Below are 23169 nucleotides of genomic sequence, written 5' to 3'. Positions count from 1 at the left end.
AAAGATCAGAGCAGAAATCAATGAACTAGAAACCAAAAGAACAGTAGAACAGATCAACGAAATTAGGAGCTGGTTCTTTGAAAGAATTAATAAGATTGATAAACCCCTGGCCAGACTTGTCAAAAAAAAAAAAAGAGAAATGACTCAAATCAACAAAATCATGAATGAAAGAGGAGATATCACAACCAACACCAAAGAAATACGAACAATTATAAGAACATATTATGAGCAGCTCTATGCCAGCAAATTAGATAACCTGGAAGAAATGGATGCATTCCTAGAGATGTATCAACTACCAAAATTGAACCAGGAAGAAATAGAAAACCTAAACAGACCTATAACCGCTAAGGAAATTGAAGCAGTTATCAAAAATCTCCCAATAAACAAAAGGCCAGGGCCAGATGGCTTCCCAGGGGAATTCTACCGAACATTTAAAGACGAATTAATCCCTATTCTCCTGAAACTGTTCCAAAAAAATAGAAATGGAAGGAAAAATTCCAAACTCATTTTATTAGGTCTCCATTACCTTGATCCCAAAACCAAAGGCCCCATCAAAAAGGAGAACTACAGACCAATATCCTTGATGAACATGGATGCAAAAATTCTCACCAAATAATAGCCAATAGGATCCAACAGTACATTAAAAGGATTATTCACCACCAACAACTGGGATTTATCCCTGGGCTTCAAGGTTGGTTCAACATCCACAAATCAATCAACGTGATACAATATATTAACAAAAGAAAGAACAACAATCATATGATCCCCTCAATAGATGCAGAAAAAGCATTTGACCAAGTACAGCATCCTTTCTTGATCAAAACTCTTCAGAGTATAGGGATAGAGGGTACATACCTCAATATCATAAAAGCCATCTATGAAAAACCTACAGCGAATATCATTCTCAATGGGGAAAAGCTGAGAGCTTTCCCCTTAGGGTCAGGAATGTGGCAGGGACGTCCACTATCACCACTGCTATTCAACATAGTATTAGAAGTCCTAGCCACAGCAATCAGACAACAACAACAAAAAGAAATCAAAGGCATCCAAATCAGCAAGGAGGAAGTCAAACTCTCACTCTTTGCAGATGATATGATACTTTATGTGGACAACCCAAAAGACTCCACCCCAAAACTGCTAGAACTCATACAGGAATTCAGTAAAGTGGCAGGATATAAAATCAATGCACAGAAATCAGTGGCATTCCTATACACCAACAACAAGACGGAAGAGAGAGAAATTAAGGAGTCGATCCCATTTACAATTGCACCCAAAACCATAAGATACCTAGGAATAAATGTAACCAAAGAGGCAAAGGATCTGTACTGAGAACACTACAAAATAATCATGAAAGAAACTGAGGAAGACACAAAGAAATGGAAAAACTTTCCATGCTCATGGAGTGGAAGAACAAACATTGTGAAGATGTCAATAGTACCTAGAGCAATCTACACATTCAATGCAATCCCCATCAAAATACCATCCACTTTTTTCAAAGAAATGGAACAAATAATCCTAAAATTTGTATGGAACCAGAAGAGACCCCGAATAGCCAGAGGAATACTGAAAAAGAAAAGCAAAGCTGGCGGCATCACAATTCCGGACTTCCAGCTCTATTACAAATCTGTCATCATCAAGACAGTATGGTACTGGCACAAAAACAGACACATAGATCAGTGGAACAGAATAGAGAGCCCAGAAATGGACCCTCAACTCTATGGTCAACTAATCTTTGACAAAGCAGGAAAGAATGTCCAATGGCAAAAAGACAGTCTCTTCAACCAATGGCGTTGGGAAAATTGGAGAGCCACATGCAGAAGAATGAAACTGGACCATTTCCTTACACCTCACACAAAAATAGACTCCAAATGGTTGAAAGACCTAGACGTGAGACAGGAGTCCATCAAAATCCTAAAGGAGAACACAGGCAGCAACTTCTTCGACCTCAGCTACAGCAACTTCTTCCTAGAAACATTGCCAAAGGCAAGGGAAGCAAGGGCAAAAATGAACTATTGAGATTTCATCAAGATAAAAAGCTTTTGCACAGCAAATAAACAGTCAACAAAACTAAAAGACAACTGACAGAATGGGAGAAATTATTTGCAAATGACATATCAGATAAAGGGCTAGTATCCAAAATCTATAAAGAACTTATCAAACTCAACACCCAAAGAACAAATAATCCAATCCAGAAATGGGCAGAAGATATGAACAGACATTTTTCCAAAGAAGACATCCAAATGGCCAACAGATACATGAAAAGGTGCTCAACATCACTCGGCATCAGGGAAATCCAAATCAAAACCTCAATGAGATACCACCTCACACCCCTCAGAATGGCTAAAATTAACAAGTCAGGAAACGAGAGATGTTGGCGGGGATGCGGAGAAAGGGGAACCCTCTTATACTGTTGGTGGGAATGCAAGCTTGTGCAACCACTCTGGAAAACAGTATGGAAGTTCCTCAAACAGTTGAAAATAGAGCTACCATACGATCCAGTAATTGCACTACTGGGTATTTACCACAAAGATACAAATGTAGAGATCAGAAGGGGTATGTGCACCCCGATGTTTATAGCAGCAACGTCCACAATAGCCAAACTGTGGAAAGAGCCAAGATGTCCATTTTTAGATGAATGGATAAAGAAGAAGTGGTATATATACACAATGGAATATTATGCAGCCATCAAAAGGAATGAGATCTTGCCATTTACAACGTCGTGGATGGAACTGGAGGGTGTTATGGTGAGTGAAATAAGTCAATCAGAGAAAGACATGTATCATATGACCTCACTGATATGAGGAATTCTTAATCTCTGGAAACAAACTGAGGGTTGGTGGAGTGGTGGGGGGGTGGGAGGGATGGGGTGGCTGGGTGATAAACATTGGGGAGGGTATGTGCTATGGCGAGTGCTGTGAATTGTGCAAGACTGTTGAATCACAGATCTGTACCTCTGAAACAAATAATGCAATATATGTTAGGAAAAAAAAAAAGAAGAAGAAGATAGCAGGAGGGGAAGAATGATGGGGGGGAAATCGGAGTGGGAGTTGAACCATGAGAGACAATGGACTCTGAAAAACAAACTGAGGGTTCTAGAGGGGAGGAGGGTAGGGGGATGGGTGAGCCTGGTGATGGGTATTAAAGAGGGCACGTTCTGCGTGGAGCACTGGGTGTTATGCACAAACAATGAATCATGGAACACTACATTCAAAACTAATAATGTATGTATGGTGATTAACATAACAATAAAAAATTTTTAAAAAAAGATAAGGAAATAATATAAACAGATCTATGCCCCCCCAAAATCAGTAACCTGGATGAAATGGACCAATTCCTTGAAAGACACAAACTGCCAAAGGTTATTCAAGAAGAAGGAAATTATCTGAGTAACCCCCTCAGTATTAAGGAAATTGAATTTGCAGTTTAAAACCTTCTCACAAGGAAAAATCCAGTCCAGATGGCTTAGATGTGATGTCTACCAAGTTTTAAGGAAGAAATAATACCAAATCTATACAGAGAATTGAAGAGGGACTATTTTCAAATTTATTCTAAGAGAACAAGGTCACCCTGATATCAAAACTAGACAAAAATGTCACAAGATGATTACAAACCAAAATCTCTCATGAACATAGATGGAAAATTTATTTTAGCAAATCAAATTCAACAATATATAAAAAGTCTAATACATCATGACCAATTTGGGTTGATCTAGGAAGTACAAGGCTAGTTTAACATTTGGAAAATCAATGTATTTCACTACATCAACAAACTAAGAGAGAAAAATACATAGGACTATCTCAATAGATGCAGAAGAAAACATCTGACAAAAAACTAATGTCTATTCCTCATAAAAAAACGCCTAGGCAAACAGAAAAAGAAGGGAACTCCCTCAACTTTATAAAGGGTACCTACTATAAAGGGGTGCCTGAGTGTCTCAGTCGGTTAAGCATCTGCCTTCGGCTCAGGTCATGATCCCAAGTCCTGGGATCTTGGGATTGAACCCCGCATCGGGCTTCCTGCTCAGTGGGAAGCCTGCTTCTCCCCCTCATACTCCCTCTGCTTGTGTTCCCTCTCTCACTGTCTCTCTCTCTCTCTCTCTGTTGAATAAATAAATAAAATCTTAAAAAGGGTACCTACTATAAAAATTAATTCAAATTTGATTACCTAAATACTAACTCAAAAAATCTAAAACTTCCTAAAGAAACACAGAATATTTTTGTGACCTTGGTTTAGACAAAGACTTCTTAGGTACAATACCAAAATCATAATCCATAAAATAAAATACTGAAAAACCCCAAATTAAGAATTTCTACTATTTAAAAGATACTATGGAGAAAATAAAAGATAAGCCACAAATTGGGAGAAAATATTTGCAACTCACATTTCTGTTGAAAGACATATCCAGAATATAAAAAGAACCTTCTAAATTAAATAACAAAAAGAAAGGCAAACGAGCAAAATATCTGAATAGAAACTACCAAAAATGGTATGTCAGTGGCAAATAGGCAAAGAAAAAGATGTTCAACGTCATTAGTCATTAGGGAAATGCAAATTAAAACCAAAATAATATACCACTAGATATCCACTAAAACAGTTAAAATTTAAAACATGACTATATCAAGTGTTGGTGGAGATATGAAGCAACTGGAATTCTCACACATTGCTGGAGAAAACATGAAACAGTTTGAAAAAAAGCTTGACATTTTCTTAAGCACTAAGCACCTATTATATTGTCCATCTATTTCATTCCTAGATGTTTACCCAAGAGAAGTGAAACCGTATTTGCGCACAGTTACGTGGGAATGTTCTTAGCAGCTTTATAAACCAAAACAACCTTAATGTCCACGAACAGGTACATGGATAAACAAATGTGGTATATTCATACAATCGAGTATTGGACAATGTCAGTGAATATCAAAATAATTATGCTGAGTGAAAAGCCAGATTTTTTTTAAGTTCTTATTCTGCCATTCTTCTATATAAATTTCTAGAAAACGCAAACTAATCTGTGGTGAAGAAACATATCACAAAGGGGCAGGGGGAGACCTTTGGGATGATGGATAGGTTCATTATGTTGATTGTGTTGATGCTTTCATGGGTATAGAAATCTGTGAAAAATTTATTAAATTTCACCTAAAGATGTGTGGTTTTTATTACACCTAATAAAGATTTAGAGAGATTGAGAGAATTGCAGGATGGGGGGGCAGATAGAATGGAGAAAGGGAGGAGAAAGGAAGAAAGGAAGGGAGAAAGAAACAACCCCTAGTACCTTCCCAGAGTTCACAGCAGAGTACCTCATTTTTACACCACATCCATGCCCTTCCCTGAAATAGCTCCTGCTGCCCTCTTCAGTTCATCTCTCATAACATCCACTCCCATCTACTGTCAGTCCCTTCCAGCAAATCCTGGACATTCTAGTTTACATTATCCCAAACCCTGTTCTCCCTAACAACCCCAGCAACTCCTCTTTGTCTTTCAGAGCTAAATGCTAGCTATACTCTCTGTGATCCTTGTGGCAGGTTGAGTTAGTCGCCCTGCTGTTCTCCCACATAACAAGTGGTACAACTGCCAAAACATTCTTCACTCTACTTGGTGACTATTGACTCACTTGTTGGCCTCTCTGACTGAGAAATCCCTGAGGAATAAATTGTCTGGTCTTACCTCTATTCCCTCCAATATTTCATGCAATGTTTGTACACAGTATGCACTTAACATAATTTGTTGCTTGAAAGAAAGAATATAATTATGTTAATGTATACTCCATTCCACTGGTGTCCTTTCAGTGCCATAGCATAGTAGGAGGAAGTCCCAAAGGTAGGCATAGCTATTATCCCAACATTTGTTTCTATTAGGAGAAAAAAGAAAATGTTCAAATTCTAAATGCATGAGACCATTAAAAATGTTTACATCATAGAAAAACATCTCCCCTCCAAGGTTCACAATGGGCTACACAGCCTCACTGTAGAATCCTCTGCCAAACAAGTCGATGTCCTAGGCAGCTTTTTTTAAAAAATATCCTGGGGCACCTGGGTGGCTCAGTTGGTTAAGCAACTGACTCTTGATACTGCCTCAGGTCATGATCTCAGGGTCCTGAGATCGAACCCTGTGTGGGACTCCATGCTGGGCATAGAGTCTGCTTAAGATTCTCTCTCCCTCTGCCCCTCCCCCCACCACTTTCTCAATGAATGAAAGAAAGAAAGAAAGAAAGAAAGAAAGAAAGAAAGAAAGAAAGAAAGAAAGAAAGAAAGAGTCCTGATTGTTACCTTTTTCAACAAATACAGTAATGACTGAGTGGAGCAAACTGCATGAGAAAGAGCTAACAACCTGCTTCTTTACTGTGAGTACAAAGTACTTACTTCTGAACTCTTGAAATCTAGAATTTAGTCTGACTCACAATTTTACTGTGTCTGACGATCAAGAAATAAATTAATCTAGTTCTCAGAACAATCTCCAGTGGGAACTAAAGAAGAGTGAGGGCAATTGTCTTGGATGAACAGATGTTTTTCCATGAGAATGTTTTTCTGCCTACTTTGACAGTGTTTATGAACTATTCACAAAATACACATTTACTGTAAACAGGTACTTTGTTGACCACTTATGCTTAGGAGCCACATTTCCTGGAACTGCCTGGAATGAACCCAGTTGTACTGTTTCTGCATGGTCCAAAATGGAAGATCAATATGAAAGAAGTTCTGAAATGTCACTGAACTGGATGCTAAATGTAGTCCATTGTGAAATGAATCTGAGAGTACAGCCACTTAAGATATTGTTCTGTGTCATTTAGGTCAGACAATAGAAGCAGAATAGAAAACGCAAGTGAAAAAATTTTTAAGTCAAGCCTTTAAAATATAGCTAAGAAAACTTGGGTGAGGATGTGTGAATTTCCAAGCACTCTGGGGAAGAGGTGAAAATTAAAATCTAGCTGTAATTCCCTCCAGAACAGGTTGTTTCTTCCTCTTGAAACACACAAAGAAGAAATTATGCACCAAGTAAAGCCAAATCCCTTTAAAGCTTCCGTTAGTAGTAGGTTCATTTATTTTTCCCCTGAGCAAGCATCATCGGATTCAAATGAAAGTCTTGAGGCATGTTTGCTAGATGATAATAAATGATGAACAATCTATCTAGTAAAGTCACAGTGGAAAATCAGAATGGTAAGGTTACTTTTACAAACATTTATTTAATAAGGACATGCACAGAAACCTGAAGGCAAAAAAGGTTGACAGGAAACAATTATGATATACCTAGGGGCATCTTTCAACATCTATTTCAAACTGATGGGAACTGGAGAAAAAGTAACAGTAAATGAAATCCTAATCAGTCAATCATAAGAAACATGAAAAACAGTGACATGAAAATATCACTCATCTTCTGCATACACAGAGATTAGGGGAAGTCTCCTTTGTAGAATGTTATTTTCAGCCATGGTAATAAATTTAGGATAACTGAAAAGAAAACAGTAACTGTCCTGGTCTGAAATACAGCCCATTTTATCCACCTGTTACCTATTTCCGAATAGTTTCTTGCAAAAAAAAAAAAAAAAGTCAATAGCAATTCACCTGCTTCATCTATATCAGACACAATTAAAATATATAAAGAATTTAAATTGCCCTGTAATGGAAGGTGTGTACACGCTCATAGCTGAATTGCATTAAGCAGTAATGATGGGTATGTATCAATTACCACTTCCTTTTATAGCAGATCACCTTTACTCCTGAATTTATGTGCCTTTCAAATTATAAAGGGAAATGCTGCAGAAATGACTTATGACATCAGGCTTATTCTCTACCAACCAAGTTTAGAGGGTAGGTAAAAGATTCTAAATGCTAAAAAGCTTTTCTGCAGTGTCAGTAGCAATTCCAGAAGGCTGTACTTTTTGAGGTATTTATTCTTCGACCCAAAGGGTATGAAGTGGCAAATTTTCAAACAGCAGCACCTTGAAGACATTTTTTAAAGAGAAGTCTCTTAGGTGGCACTATGCCTAAAAACTAGTCTTTCTTTCACCTAAAATCATGAGCTTGAGGCAGAAGGGTAATAGACAACAGACTAGTCTGCAAATAGCTACCATGCTCTGGGCATGAGATCCAGCACTGCGCATACATTACCTACTTTAATATTTGCAACACCCTGTATCAAGTGTGACCCACCATTTTATAGGGGAGTACTGAGGTTTAGTTTCTCTAGCCCAAATTGATCCATCCAGTCAGCCTGACTCCAAAGCTGAGGTTCTTTTTTTTTTTTTTTTTTTTTATTAACATATAATGTATTGTTTCAGGGGTACAGGTCTGTGATTCATCAGTCTTACACAATTCACAGTGCTTACCATAGTACCTACCCTCAGTCAATTTGATTCTGGATGTTTCTGTTTATGTTTCCAGTGTGGTTTCATTCTAGCAAGTCAATCATCAGATCAACTTTTACAGGAAGCCCTTTGTTACCGTTCCCAGACTGTACCTACGCAGTTCCATATGCCCCGAGCAAACTTCAATCAGAACACTGAACACATTAAATTATGAAATGAATCCTCTCTAGAACGTAAGCCCTTTGAAGGGAAAACCGAGGTCATCTGTGTCTTAAGCACTTAGTAGAGTGTCACCAATGGAGGAGGTGCTCAACAAATATTTGGTGAGTTATAATTGAACTGAGAGGATTGGTTAGATAAATAATTTCCAATCTGTGCCCCATGGAACTCTAGAAATTATTTAGGGCTTGCTTGGTGTGAGGAGAGGGACTGGAATTGCAGGGAGATGGTACTGATCAGGCAGTTTTAGTCTGCACAATCACCAGAGCCATAGTCAACCCTACAGCAGTTGGAGTGCTTTTTCTTTAATCTTTTTTTTTCTATTGAACATAACATTTTGTTTGAACAAAGCAATGTGTGGCTAAAAAATATTTAAAACTATTGGATTAGATGGTCACTCTTTCACTTCCAAATTTGTGTCATTGATTTCCACTTTCCTCCTACGAGTCCATAGCTGAATCCATGTAATCAAATGTATGCCAAGCATATACATAACTGAAGTTGCTGTGGGAAACTGGTGTTCGCGGGTGTGGTGTACTTCATTTGTGTAACATGTTCCAAAATCTCATGGAAGAAAATTGTGGAGTAATCCAACATGTCAAACTCACGACATTCTAGAATGTGGGTGCTCTGGGGAAAGATTCCCTCATCTGATTTTTAGGAATGTTGAAAGGACATCATGAGTGAGAGGAGGCATGAGTCACACCAAGTTTGGGGTGTTTTCCTACCAATCATGGACAACAATGAACTCTATTAGAGATTATTCTCTGAAGAGCCACTTCCTAGGATCCCTTGTTACAATAGAAAGTTGAAATCATATCCAATGGAAGAGTCTTATGAAGCAGCCATCCCTGCATATTAAGAGTAGAGGGAAAAACCTAGTACTAGCCAGATCACATGGAAACTTTTACCGTAATGTCAGAAAGTCCTAAGTGTGCAGAACTGATTATAAAGGCAAGGAAAGCCCAGAACTTGGCGGGAGTCTGAGCAGGGGCTCAAACTGGAGTTACACTGCTCATTCCCCAAGCTCAGTTGCACTGGCAGTGGGAGCCCCCACTTCTCCTCCCAAATCTCATGGCTGTGGCATTAGGAGGTGAGCATCAGGCAAATGAAGTGAACAGTAATTAGAGGCAAATTCAACTGTGGCTGCATCCACACTGCAAGAGCAGGGGGAATTTATTAAGAGGTGTTTAACACAGAAAAAGAAAAAAAGTCGCAAAGGAGAAATAAATGTTTAAGTCAGTGTTCTCAAGAGTTTTTTTGAGCACCAGACACCAGTTGATTTATTCACTGAGTCAAGTCAAGGTAGTTCAGCCAAGAAATAATGCTATTTCACATTCATGGTTTTTGCTTGTCATCAGTGCTGTCTGGAGGGAGCCAAGAACTGGCTAAATGTGTCATACTCTCTACTGGGGCCTTGTATGCACACATTTGTCCTGAGACCAGAGCAACTTCGCTGCCTTAGGCTTCGGTTGCTCTTCCTGTTCTCACTCTCCCCCTAAGGAAGTTGGGGTAGGACCCTCCCCAGTTGGAGGTGTTATGTGAAGAATCATCAATGACATGAATATTTTGATTACTGACTTTGTTCTAGGCCCCAAGTACCACTGTCCTCCACATTTTAGAGAAGAGTTGACATACAGAAGTTAGCTGCCCTGCCAAGTTCCCACAAAAGTTAAGTGATATGCTTGGATCTGCACTTTGTTATGTCTGACTCCAGGACTGAGGTCTCTAATGATGACTTTGAAACCATTTCCTCTGACACCACATGTTCTCTCTTATTGAAGTCTTGAATCTAGTGACGCTTCTAAAAGGGTGTGGGAAGCCACCAAGCCTAGAGATATATAGGTCCACCTTCAAAGAGTAGATAACTTTGTGGAAATGATTTGTGCTAATGGAACACAGTCAAGCTCACACCAGCAGAGGATGAACAGTAAAATACTGAACAGCAGTTGAGAGCATAGTTCTGCAGACCTGGGCTCAGGCCCTGGTTCTACTGTTGACTCACTGACTTTGAGAAAGTTATTTTAATTTTTTTCATCTACAAAAGCTTGATGGTATAGCTCTAAGAATGAACTGAATAAATGATGTAAAACCTTGGCATAGTGCCTAGCACATAATAAGAGCTTTTTAAGGGCCAGCTGTTATTAATGCTGCTATTATTATATTTGCCACAATTATTGTATTTGCACCAATGTTTAAATATCACATTTTTCTTTTCTAGCAAAAAGTTTTGCCAGTTCAATCCTTTCTCATGGTCCCATAGGATGTAACAGAGATCTTAAATATATTTACACATAACTGCTTTCGCTGGAGAACTCTAAATAGAACAAAGTGAATTAGTAAACTAGTCACCATCATGTATGCTTGCATGTACCAAAGATACTAATATTCTAGCATGAGAGCAAAGTGAAAAAATAATGGAGAAAAAGTTAATTGCTAACACCAATTTTCTTAGGAGAGATAATGGCAATGAGGCCATGTAGGAGAATGCCCTCAATCTTAGGGAATACATATTAAAATATCTAGGAATAAAGTGTGGCGATGTCTACAACCTCTTCTCATGATAAAATTCTCAGTCAGACTCCCACATCTTCTGAGCATGGGCACTGATTTTTTCTGTACTTTCTTTTCAAGGATGTGTGTATCGTTAAAAGCTTTGAAAAACAGACAATATCTTCCTCTAGGGCAAAAAGTAAGTAGATTAGCTTGCAGTTCCCTTATAAAAGTTTGAGGTTTCTTAACTGTGACCCAAAGCTATTGTATGCACTGCATCCAGTTGGATCTGCCTCTGTATCACTCCTGTAGGACTTGGGGATAAGGGAACCGACATGAAAATAAAGCTCATGATACCTGCTGTGTTGTGAGTTATAACATTTTGGTTTCTGACCCAGGATTCATATGTCTTATGATAATCACCCATGAAACTCAAACAAGCTACCTTGTTGGTTTTCAAATAGGGTAAAAAAAAAAAAAATCTCAGGCCCTTTAATTCTTGACCCCTGCTTTCACTTGTTTGAGCATGTGAAATAAACATGTACATAAGTGTACATATTGAGACCATAAAAATCAAGAGATTAATTACCTATTTTAAGAGCACAGATGGAATAATCTCAGCTACAAATCACTGAACTCTACACTTGAGCCTATGGTCCCAAGTGAAAATGGAAAGAAACCAGATACTCCCTGGAGCTGCCTGGGCATGCAGGCATGGAGTGGCTCTCTCAAGGAACTCTAGCTATAGCTTCAGGTATGAAATTAAGAGAAAATGCACTCAAAAGGGGCTCAGGGGATCTGAAGTAGCATACATATCTAGTTCAGCACTTAAAAAACACGCAGGTACTATACCCTGGTTAGTAAACTTGTTTCTCCTAAGTCTATGGGTTAGTACTTCTGAAACCACTTTATACATTGACACTATGTACCCTCTCAGGGAAGTACATCACTTGAAGTTTTTTTTTGCTAAAAATGCATAGCCTCAATCTAATCATGCGAAAAATATCAGATATGAACTAAAGGACATGCTGCAAAAGGACTGTACTCTTCACAAGTTTCAGTACTCTTCAAAAAAGTTTCAAGGTCTTGGGATAAGGAAAGACTGAGAAAGTGCTAGGGAAGACTTAAGGAGACATGGTAACTAAATGCAATGATTGGATTCTGGAACAGAAAAAGGATATCAGTGGAAAATCTGATGAAATCCAAATAAAGTCTGTCATTAGTGACAAAACAAAACAGGTAAATATTTAGAAAGCTAGGCACGTTATTTGCATATTGCCTTACACTTTCACCCTTACACACATGTTCACCAATGTTTCACAGACATTTGCTAAGGGCCTTCTTTGTGCTAGGTATCATAGTAAGTCTTATAATAACCTTGCAATAGGTGGGTTCAAAAGTACTATTAAACTTTTTTTTTTTTTTTTTTGCACAAGAAGAAAGTGAAGCAACACAAAGTTTAAGGATTTGCCTGAGATTCAGAATGACAGGGCTAGAATATGAATTATAATCAAATCTTGACATCTTCTAGTAGTCCATGAATTTTGTATTCCAATCCATATATAAAGGTTATTAGGGTCAACTTTATACCCTCCTTTTGAATTAGGAAAATTTAACATGGAAAAATATCTTTTATTATTGATATCTTCATACTGATAAAAAATATCTCTAATCTACTTTATTTTAAAAATATATTATCTCATTTTATATACATATATTTAAGGACTAGTTTAAGAATAATTTCCCACCTGGCTTGGGGAATTTAAGTATGTTCTCATTATTTAACCATTATTTTGGAGACCTTTTTTAAAGTATTCATAGTCTTCATGTGGTACCATATTAAGCTTGGGGAAGTTTGTCCACAGTTTTGGGTCTATAATTATTTGAGTGGATTCAGATTTGTATTTAAAATAGGTAAAGTGCTAAGTCATGAAATGACTAACTACAGTTATAATCTTTCAGTCAGTTGATTTGGAGAACCCAAAGAAAGACAAATATAAAATACAGCCAAATCATTTATTGGCAATATGCCATCTGATGTAGATAAACCTTTGTTCAATATAATCTTTTGAGCATATCCAAATACCAAGTAATACCTATCACTGAATACTATTTTTCATAATCAGATTTTTATCTGTATGTGAAATGTGGCTACTGGTTTGTAAAGTAAGTTCAACTGATCCCAACCTGGATTTATTCATAGATTGCCTCTGATTTGAAAACGTATGGCTGGCTATTGAGCCATCTACATCCTTTGGGTCTACTATGTAGGGCAAACCGTCTTAAAAAGTTGGGCTTTCTTGTGTTATTTCTAATATTTTTCCCACTAAAAGGCAATAAAACAATCAATAGTCTTCATGATATTTTATCATATTTAAATCAGAAGGTGTAAACTATCTAAAAATGAATACTGGGTAAGAAGGAAGACAACAAGCAGCTAGGACAGATACATAATATCATGTCTATGCAAAAAGAAAGAAAAAGAAAGAAAGAAAGAGAAAGAAAGAAAGAAAGAAAGAAAGAAAGAAAGAAAGAAAGAAAGAAAAGAAAGAAAGAAAGAAGGAAGGAAGGAAGGAAGGAAGGAAGGAAGGAAGGAAGGAAGGAAGGAAGGAAGGAAGGAAGGAAGGAAGGAAGGAAAGAAAGAAAGAAAGAAAGAAAGAAAGAAAGAAAGAAAGAAAGAAAGAAAGAAAGAAAGAAAGAAAGAAAGAAAGGAGGAGAGAGAGTGGGGGGAAGGCAAAGGAAAATAAATGGAGACAGAACAGCTCTTGAATTAATAGAACTCTATTGCTTAGATGACCTAGCTAAGTGTCAAAACCAGAATATAAAAAGTAGAGTGCTTGTCGTATACTTATAAAAGTGTTCATTGATGATTTGGGCACTTTGCATCTATTTCTTTCTTTTTAATACGTGGTCCAGAAGTGTTAACCAAGAAACAGTGTTCTCAGCCATTTTTTAAACCTATTATTGCTTTGAATAAGCATAAAAACTTCATCAACTATTAGATATTCAGACACATATTTTAGGAGGTCACCCTGTCAGTTGAAAATCAATCTCTTCTATGTATACCCTCCAAGTCAAGAAGAATTTTGCCCAATTTTACTGTCAGTGACTTTCCTTCTGAAACCAATAGATACGTATTTCTTTTCAAAATAAAAGTGATGTAATGTTGATTATGCTTTTTCAAACTGTACCTTAACCCTTCCCTGCTATTTTGATAAGCTCTTACATAACAGTTGGAACAGAATAGCATTTGCTGTTTAACAATTGCCTAATATATAGAGACAGCATCGCTGGCAATTACTACCTTTCAAAGTACTTTTTAGTTAGTTGGTATTTTTATAATTGGTCTGTTGTATATTACTTGACTGTTAATAAGCTGTCATTATTTTTTGAGAAATAAACTTTTAAGTAGCTTCACAAATGTTAATAACATCATTTACCATCATCTACTGGGCATCTTGAGGTGTTCAGTGTAGGTAAAGTAACTGCTATTAAGGAAAATGAGGGGGTGCCTGGGTGGCTCTGTTGGTTAAGCATCTGCCTTTGGCTCAGGTCATGTTCCCAGAGTCCCAGGATCGAGTCCTGCATCAGGCTCCTTGCTCGGCGGGAAGCCTGCTTCTCCCTCTCCCACTCCCCCTGCTTGTGTTCCCTCTCTCGCTGTCTCTCTGTCAAATAAATAAAATCTTAAAAAAAAAAAAGATAAATGAGAACAATTAACCTCTAACATGAGATAGCTCACGCTTAATTGATAACGTCAACATGGTCCATGCCATATTAACATGCATAAAAAAATACTACAAAAATACAGATGTCATGTTCTAGGTACGTAAATTACAGACAAAGATATGCAAGAGCACATTAACCTAATTGGATGACTGAAGAATAATCAAAAAATGGTATTGTTTTGTTGGGAAAATTATGAAAGAGTTCCTTGAATTTTATACCAAATTGTGTAAAACACTTAATAGATAAATACACGTATATGTAAAAAGTAGTTTAAAACATTTTCTTCACAAGACTGAGGGACAGAAAATAATTATATTCAACCTGAATATAGACAGACATGCACAGTGTTCATCACGACCATTCTTGGCTTTTTTATGAAGTAAACATTGAGCAAGTCTCTAGTAAACTCTGGACTTCAGCGATTGTATCTGAGGATTAAACTAGATTATCTTTTCTTTTGGTTCCTTCTTGTTCTGATATTATTCTGTAGTTCCAGGAAGGCATCCAGAATTCAGTCTCATCATATACCAGGAATCGTGTAACTATGAGGAAAGATGTTATCCAACCATTATTCACTCCTTCAACTTGGCCCAGTTTGATCTGAAGTGTCAACCCAAAATTTTACAAGTTCTCCTTTTGTTTTGTAAACTAGACTGAGTATAAAGATGTGATTTAATGTTGGCAATTGTGTCATTTGCTACTACTTCAACTTGGAATATACTACATATATACATACATACATACATACAATGGATAAGTATTTATTCAAACGTTGGGTTTAAAATGTTGACTCTGCCATGTTTAACAGTTTTCTTTGCGTTTGTCAGTGAGTTATGGTCTGCCCTGTCTTTCTGATCTAAATATCTATGGAAATAAAAAATAAATGGAAACAAAGATCTTTTTGAAATGATTCTAATTAATACAATGCTAAAAAAAAGTTTAGAAAATATTTTTCTCATATACACAAAACATTACAGATTTTCAGGAAAAATTATACCTACAAAAATTTAACACAGATATAAATAGCACTTAGCACATATTGACATGTTTATCTTTTCCATTGTATGCCTTCTACCCTTTAGGGGACCAGTTCCAGTGCCAGGTACATGGTAAAGCTCAGTGAATGTTTGTTGAATAAGCAATGATCTCTCTCTTCCTCATTTTATAGATATGGCTATTTAAAGAGATTACATCAGGGGCGCCTGGGTGGCTCAGTCAGTTAAGTGGCTGCCTCCAGCTCAGGTCATGATCCCAGGGTCCCAGGATCAACCCCTGCATCAGGTTTCCTGCTCAGCAGGGAGTCTGCTTCTTCCTCTGACCCTCCCCCCTCTCATTCTCTCTCTCTCTCTCTCTCTCTCACACTTTCTCTCAAATAAATAAAATCTTTTTTTAAAAAATTAAAAAAATAAAGAGATTACATCATGTGCTAATTCATGGCAAATCCAGATTTAGAATCCAGGCCTTCTGCCTCATAGTCCAGTTGTACTTTTAACATTATACAGATATAAGAATTTTGATATTGGTTACAAACATAATAAAGTATTTAGATATATGAAATTTTCCATTTAAAGACTGAAGATTTTTAAAACTACCTCAGCTGGAACCAAGAACACTTTGCTGTGCCTTTACAGAGCAGAGCAAAGTGGTCAGGGATTAAATGAGGTGAATGAGGTTCTCAGTGAGTACTGCCTCCCCACTTCATGCCTGATATAGGGACACAGCCTTTATGCCTTGGTGGAGAGTCCTGGGTTTTAGGAGGGCATGTAAAATTCATTAATATTCTAGAATTCTGTGTGACCTGGTGGATCTTTTTTAGAGCCTCAGAATTGGAAAAGACTTAGAGGTTATCTTACTTAACATTTCACCTAACACATGAATCCTTCGTACAGCAACTCCTACAGACAAGCACCCAGACATGGCCAGAACTTCTGTTAACACTGTACTGCTTCACAAGGCAGCCTGAAGCAAGAGAAAGGACTGAAGACTTGGAAATTAAAACATGTAAGTGATGACAATACATGTTCTTAACTTTTTCGAGCCTCCATTTCCTTAGTTTTTAAAATGTAGGTACTAATATTTGCCTTGCAGGTTACTATGAAGATCAGATAAAAAAATTCTATAAAGATCCCTCCCACAGGTGACAGTCAGAAATACTCATTTTCCCCACAGATACTTTATTAATAAATTTAGGCAAAAAAAGTATAACACTGTATGTTAATTATACTGAAATTTAAAAAATGAAAAAAACTGGATCTATATTTATCAAAAAGGAAATGACACAAAGCAAAAGTTGAGTAAAAGAAGGAAAGTGAATAATAGTATATATGCTATGATATATTCTCTAGAAGTATAAAATTCTAAATCATAAAATAGTACTCTATTTTTGAAGATACATGTGTGTGTGCATACACACACATGTGTCCATAAAAATAGTAATGTATAACAATACACACACATACATATATGAAACAGAAATATACAGACTAAATTAAAGAAACTGATATTTCTGGGGAGGGAAGAAAAACATTGTATGGAAAAAAATATTTGCGTCTGCCTAGACACATTAGTTTTCTTGAGCTGCCATAACAATTACCATAAATGTGATGGCTAAAACAATAGAAATTTATTCTCTCACAGTTCTGTGGCCCAAAAGTACCAAATTAAGGTATTGGGGCAAGACATACCTTCTCTGAAGTTTTCAGAGGACAATTCTTCCTTGCCTCTTTTTTAAAATTTCTTTTTAAGGTTTTATTTATTTATTTGACAGAGAGAGACCCAGCAAGAGAGGGAACACAAGCAGGGGGAGTGGGAGAGGGAGAAGCAGGCTTCCCGCAGAGCAGAGAGCCCGATGTGGGACTCGATCCCAGGACCCTGGGATCATGACCTGAGCCGAAGGCAGATGCTTAATGACTGAGCCACCCAGGTGCCCCTCCTTGCCTCTTTTTATCTTCTGGTGGTTGCTTATATCCTTGGCATTTCCTGATGTATGGACACATTGTTCCAATCTCTGCCTCATTATATGGCCATTATCCCTGTGTGTCTCTGCATTCAAATTTCCCTTTCCTTATAAAGACTCCAGTCATATTGGATTTAGGGTTCACTCTAACCCAGGATGAACTTATCCTAACTTGATTATATTGGCAAAATCTAATCTCCAGGTTATGTCTCATTTGCACGTTCTAGGTAGACATGAATTTTGGGGAGGACGCTATTCAAACCCAGTAGAGTTGGTATGACAATTAGATGAAACATTATACAAACTGTAAGGTACAAGTTGATTCCATTTCTCAAATTTCTAACTGTTAATTTTTATTTTTCTGTAGATCTATGGAAATGAATTACTGATTCAAGAACTACTTTCATAAATTGTAAAAAAAAATCATTTACCAATTAAAGGAAAAATAAGATAATTTCCTACCCCCAAATAAACTTACAAAAGAATACAAGAGTTTTTATGTCTAGTATGACATTTCATTATGTAAAATTAACTCAGTTTAGAAAATCTATAGTCATGGGATGTATGAGGCAGGAATTACAACATATTGAACATCGAGTTTAATTTTCCATTAGTTATGTTGATGATTAAATTATGTTGATGTGAGGGTCAGTGTGCCCTTGAGCCAAAACTTGACAGTCCACTTGCAGTTTTTTAATAGAAACTTTTCAGGAATGATGATTCTGTCACATTGTAACAGTAGGAACAGATTTAGTCCTAGGATAATCCACAAATATTTAAATGAAAAACGTATGGCATCAGTCATCTTTTATAATCCTTAAATTGGGTTATATAATGAAACCTTGGGACATTTCATTTATGCTTAAATTCTGAACATTGTAAGTATCAGCATTTAAGTTAATATGAGCAGAACAACTGAGTTGGGTGAAATATATTCTTCAAAGTAACCTGTAGCAAATCAATCAATGTCACTTGAATTTCTTCACTCGGACTCCCAATAGCTTATGATTTTCACTGAGCGGCACTGTGTAAAATACTCCTCAAATACTATGATCAGTCCCAGAAGAGAACAAAAAAGAGACTTCTTTTTCAAAGACAGGATGTGATCATGGGAGTATTTCATGCTTCCTGTGTAGAAATGGACAAATCTATATAAATAGTAAAAGGCTTACATCTTTATCATGAGCTGTGATACTTATGTTTTGAATACTTAAAGACACACTGGGGCTGTATTTCTGATATAAATAACCTATTAGAAAATGAGAATTTTTTAATTATCTAAAAGGAGAGTGAGGAAGACATAAAAAAATAAATCTTTTAAAATCCTTATCTTCTAGTATAAAAAAATATAACCTATCAGCTCACAAATCCCCTTCTAGAGTCAGGTTGTCAGGAGTATAAAGCCATACGAACTCCCACAGATGTATATTGTATTAGTCACACTGCCACTGTTCCTAGGCTAACATTCTCATTACTGTTACCTGAAACTACTGCCTCTACTTCGTAATCATGCTCCCTGTCCTAGCCTTTTCTCTTCCTTAACCCACCCTATTCCAAGTTCCAGATTAATCTTCCTATAACATACCTTCACTCATGCCATTCCTCTGAGAGAAAAGCTGCATGTACTAACACTGCCTGCGAATCATCATTGCCCCATTCCAACCCATTTGAGATGTGACTCCAGACAATTTCTCTAGCTTTATTGCCCACCTATTCCCCTCAAGGGGTTTTTCTCCTCAAAATTCTGTCCATAAGACAATCAAGATTCTTCACCATTGCCTTGAGCTAGTCAACACCACTCTTTTGCCTCTGCTGGATTATTTTGTTTGAATTGACCCTTTCCAATTCAAACCTTTTCAGACCCACTCAAATGTCCTTTTCTTCATAAAGCTTCTCTGATTCAACCTCCTTCCTCACGGTGCCCCCCCCACCCCATTACTAGGTGTCTCTGTTACAGTGTTGAGCACATCCATATTTTTTACCTAATTGCTTATCTTTCTTCTCCTTTACTGACCTTGTTTGCAGAGTCTCTAAGAGGAGAAATCATCCTTTTATCATTTATGAATCATCCCTAGCAACTAGCATAATACCTTTATGGAGTAAGTCAAATGAGTTTTTCATGTCAATTTTTGCAAAAAATTCCTTGGGAGATTATCACTTCAAAGAAAGAAAACTATTATAGAACTCCTTCACAGATTACTAGATGAGGAGGGCAGAATTAAAAGAGGAAGAATTGGGAATTATTACAAATGTATTAGCTCTGAAAAGACAGATGAAGGCAAATTGCATACAGTAACTTAACTAAATACTATAGGGACTTCCTTAAATCTGTACATTCTACCTTCACTGAGTAATCATAGCTCATATTTATCTTCTTTATATTCAGGGTTTTCTTTGTCAGGTTTTGCTATAATTCTAAAACACAAAATGAAGGTAAAATTGGGAAATTTTTGGAATTTTTAAGTTACTTCGATTGTTATCATCACAAATTGACTCTCAGGGGTGGGGAAAAAAAAAGGAACCCACTTTAGACAACATTCTTAGGAAGATTATATAAAAAAGTAAGAGTGACCAATCTTTCTCCCATTGCTTATTTGTGAGGCAGAGAAAAGATTAAAACAAAGCCAGAGTTATTGAAATGCCTTTAAAAGGTATTGAAATGTTTTAAGACAGTCCCCATAAAACAGAAGTTGCCTTTCGTATAAGTACCACGCGCTAACCGATTGCGCCACTGGAGCTCCTGAAGTTGCCTTTCTTTTCACCTGGCCTTCATTCAAACACTACTAATTTTGTTGAGCTCTCTTTACAGCAGAGCACCCTGATGATAGAAAACACAACTTTACATTTTGCCAGTGGAATTGCTTGACACTAGAATTTTGGCTGGATGTTCCCCTATGAGAAATTCATTTTTAGTATGCATTGTTGAGCATCTTACTGTGCATTTAGATAAAGCTTTTACTGCATGATTTCCTGGTTCCTCTTCTTTATGAAATCCAGGTAGTGTAAATCAGCTCTTTTGACTTATACATATTAATTAGAGCAGTAGTTAAAAAAGGGCATAAATGAAATCCTTCCTTCCATTAAAATGGAGGCCAAAAGTGGCATATTACTACTCCACAGGGAATTTAACCAAATTTAAAGGAGTAGTGAGCTGTTTGGCAGATATTAGGCTCTGGAGAATAATTAAACTTCCATAAACTTTCTGGGAAAAAAAAAAACCTCACTATCTAATAGGGGATGAGGAATGAAAAGGCTTTCAGATTTTAAACTATTAGATCATGTCATAATGTTTGCCACTGTTCCTCATAAAAATGGTTATTCATTAAAAAAACTAATTGCTTTCCTATTGCATCTTATACTACTCATTTGTTTTGAGGCTTTTTAAAAAGTTGGTTTGCTTTGTTTTGGTATTTAGATATGTTGGTTTCCTCCATTAGATATTGATATCTGCCTGTTTTAATTCCATGTGCACTTAATCATAGTACGTAGGACTGTAACATGTGATATTCTGTCACTTAAATTTCTCCCCAGGACTAAAATATGAACGAGCTGCTATGCTCTGTGTTTATCAAAAAGTTGTATAGAAACATTTATGGCATTTGATGAGACGTTCATATATAATGAGGCTAAGTGGGGCAAAAATCCATACAGTATCAAAAGTAGGATCAAAAATATCACAAAGGGCTCCCCTGATAACTCCAATTCTAACAAGGTAAAGCTTGATCAGATTAAAAGTCCTTCATTCAAGTCTTTAAAAAATAATGCACATGTAAGTCAAAGACATACCAAATGAATAAAAACAATCTCAGAACGATGCTATGCCCCTTAAGTAATAAGGAAATAGACGTCCCTGTCAAAAGTGACATGACTAAAGTAACAATTGCTGGTAGCTGCCAAGAACACCCACGTGAGGTCTCCAGCCTCGTACCAGTGAGTCATCATATTACCACAAATGGGACAAAAACTGGGGAGGGTTAATGGACTTTAATCTCAAAATGTGAAGTAATTACAAAAAAAATTTGTTCATTTAAATCAAATTAACAGAAGAATAATGTCCATCACTAAAGAGAACGTTCTCTATGGATCATACCCCAAATAGAGATTTACATATTTCTAGATACCATTTTTTGACTAGCAATTCAATAAAACACCTTCAGCTTGACATTCCTTGTTTCCCTTTTCCCAATCCCTCACTCCTGTTCCTTGGGCTCACTTCCGAAAAGAAGCTACAGCACCTACATCCTTGCCCCAGGTTTTCCTGTGAGAAGAACCATGCTAAGACACATAATGAATTGGCCACAGGGGACCCAGCATGCTGAACTTCATAATTTATTTTACTGTGAAACAATTTTTTAACATTACCTCAGGCATTCCAAAGAATACACGCAGGGAAACAGAGAGCTAAAATTGTTCTCCTCCAACATAGAATACAATCCAAATTCCCCATTGTGATCTATAAGAAAATGTGAGGCAGAAATGTGACCCATCTAACCTGGTCCCCAGCTATCTTGTCACGCTCACATCCTATCTCTTTCCTTTCCACTCCCTTCACTCCCGGTCTGCTGTTCTTCGTACTCTTTCAACGTGCCAAGATGCTCCTGCCCCTGGGTTTTTGTTCTTACTATTCCCTCTACCAGGAACAGATATTTGTCCAGCTGGTGGCATGACTCCCTTTCTCACTTCCTTCCTGTCTTCAGCTAACTGTTGCCTCGCAGAAATGCCTCCCACAGTCCCGAAAATATGACCTCCAGTCACTTTCTTTCATACAACTTTACTTTTCTTCAAAGCACTGGTCTCTATTTGAAAGCACTTTGCACTCCTGTGTCCATTGGTTGTCTCTTGATTAGAGGGTAAGCTTCACATAGGAAGCCTTTGTTCATTGTTGTATTCCTAGTACCTGGGAAATCTGTGTATCTTTGAAAATGTGTATGTTCCTTATCATTCTTTTTTTCCCCCATTTTGTTACGCAGCCATGAAAATGCAATCACAAACTAGCTTTCGGAAAACGTTGTTCTGGAGTAATTTGCTCAGCATTACATAATACCCTCACTCATTCTGTTCTTCCTTTACCTCTTTTTGCTTTTCCTCCTCACAATCACCTCGAGAATTCTTCCCCTTGAACATCAGATTAAGCATCCTACCCACCGTGAAAACTTGTTGATGGTTCATACCATCAGGGTGGATGCTCTGTCCTGTGGGTTTTTTGATCTGTGTTCTGTGCTCCCTTGTCTGAAAACATGTCATGTAGGGACATGATCACATGCTTGTACCACCAGACTGAGTACCTTGAGGGAAGGGACTCTGCCCTTTGCCACTCACTGTATCTTTTCTACCCAGAGTAGTGCCTCTCTCAAAACTTTTCCACCACTGCCATCCTAGTCTGATACACTGTGCTGTTAAGGAGAAGAATTTTCCTTTTTTAAAAAAGTTTTTATTTAGGGCACCTGCATGGCTCAGTCAGTTAAGAGTCTGCCTT

This window comes from Zalophus californianus, chromosome 12, assembly GCF_009762305.2.
Source record: "Zalophus californianus isolate mZalCal1 chromosome 12, mZalCal1.pri.v2, whole genome shotgun sequence".
NCBI lineage: Eukaryota > Metazoa > Chordata > Mammalia > Carnivora > Otariidae > Zalophus > Zalophus californianus.
The sequence above is the reverse complement of the archived record's forward strand: the minus strand, read 5'-3'. Positions refer to the sequence as shown.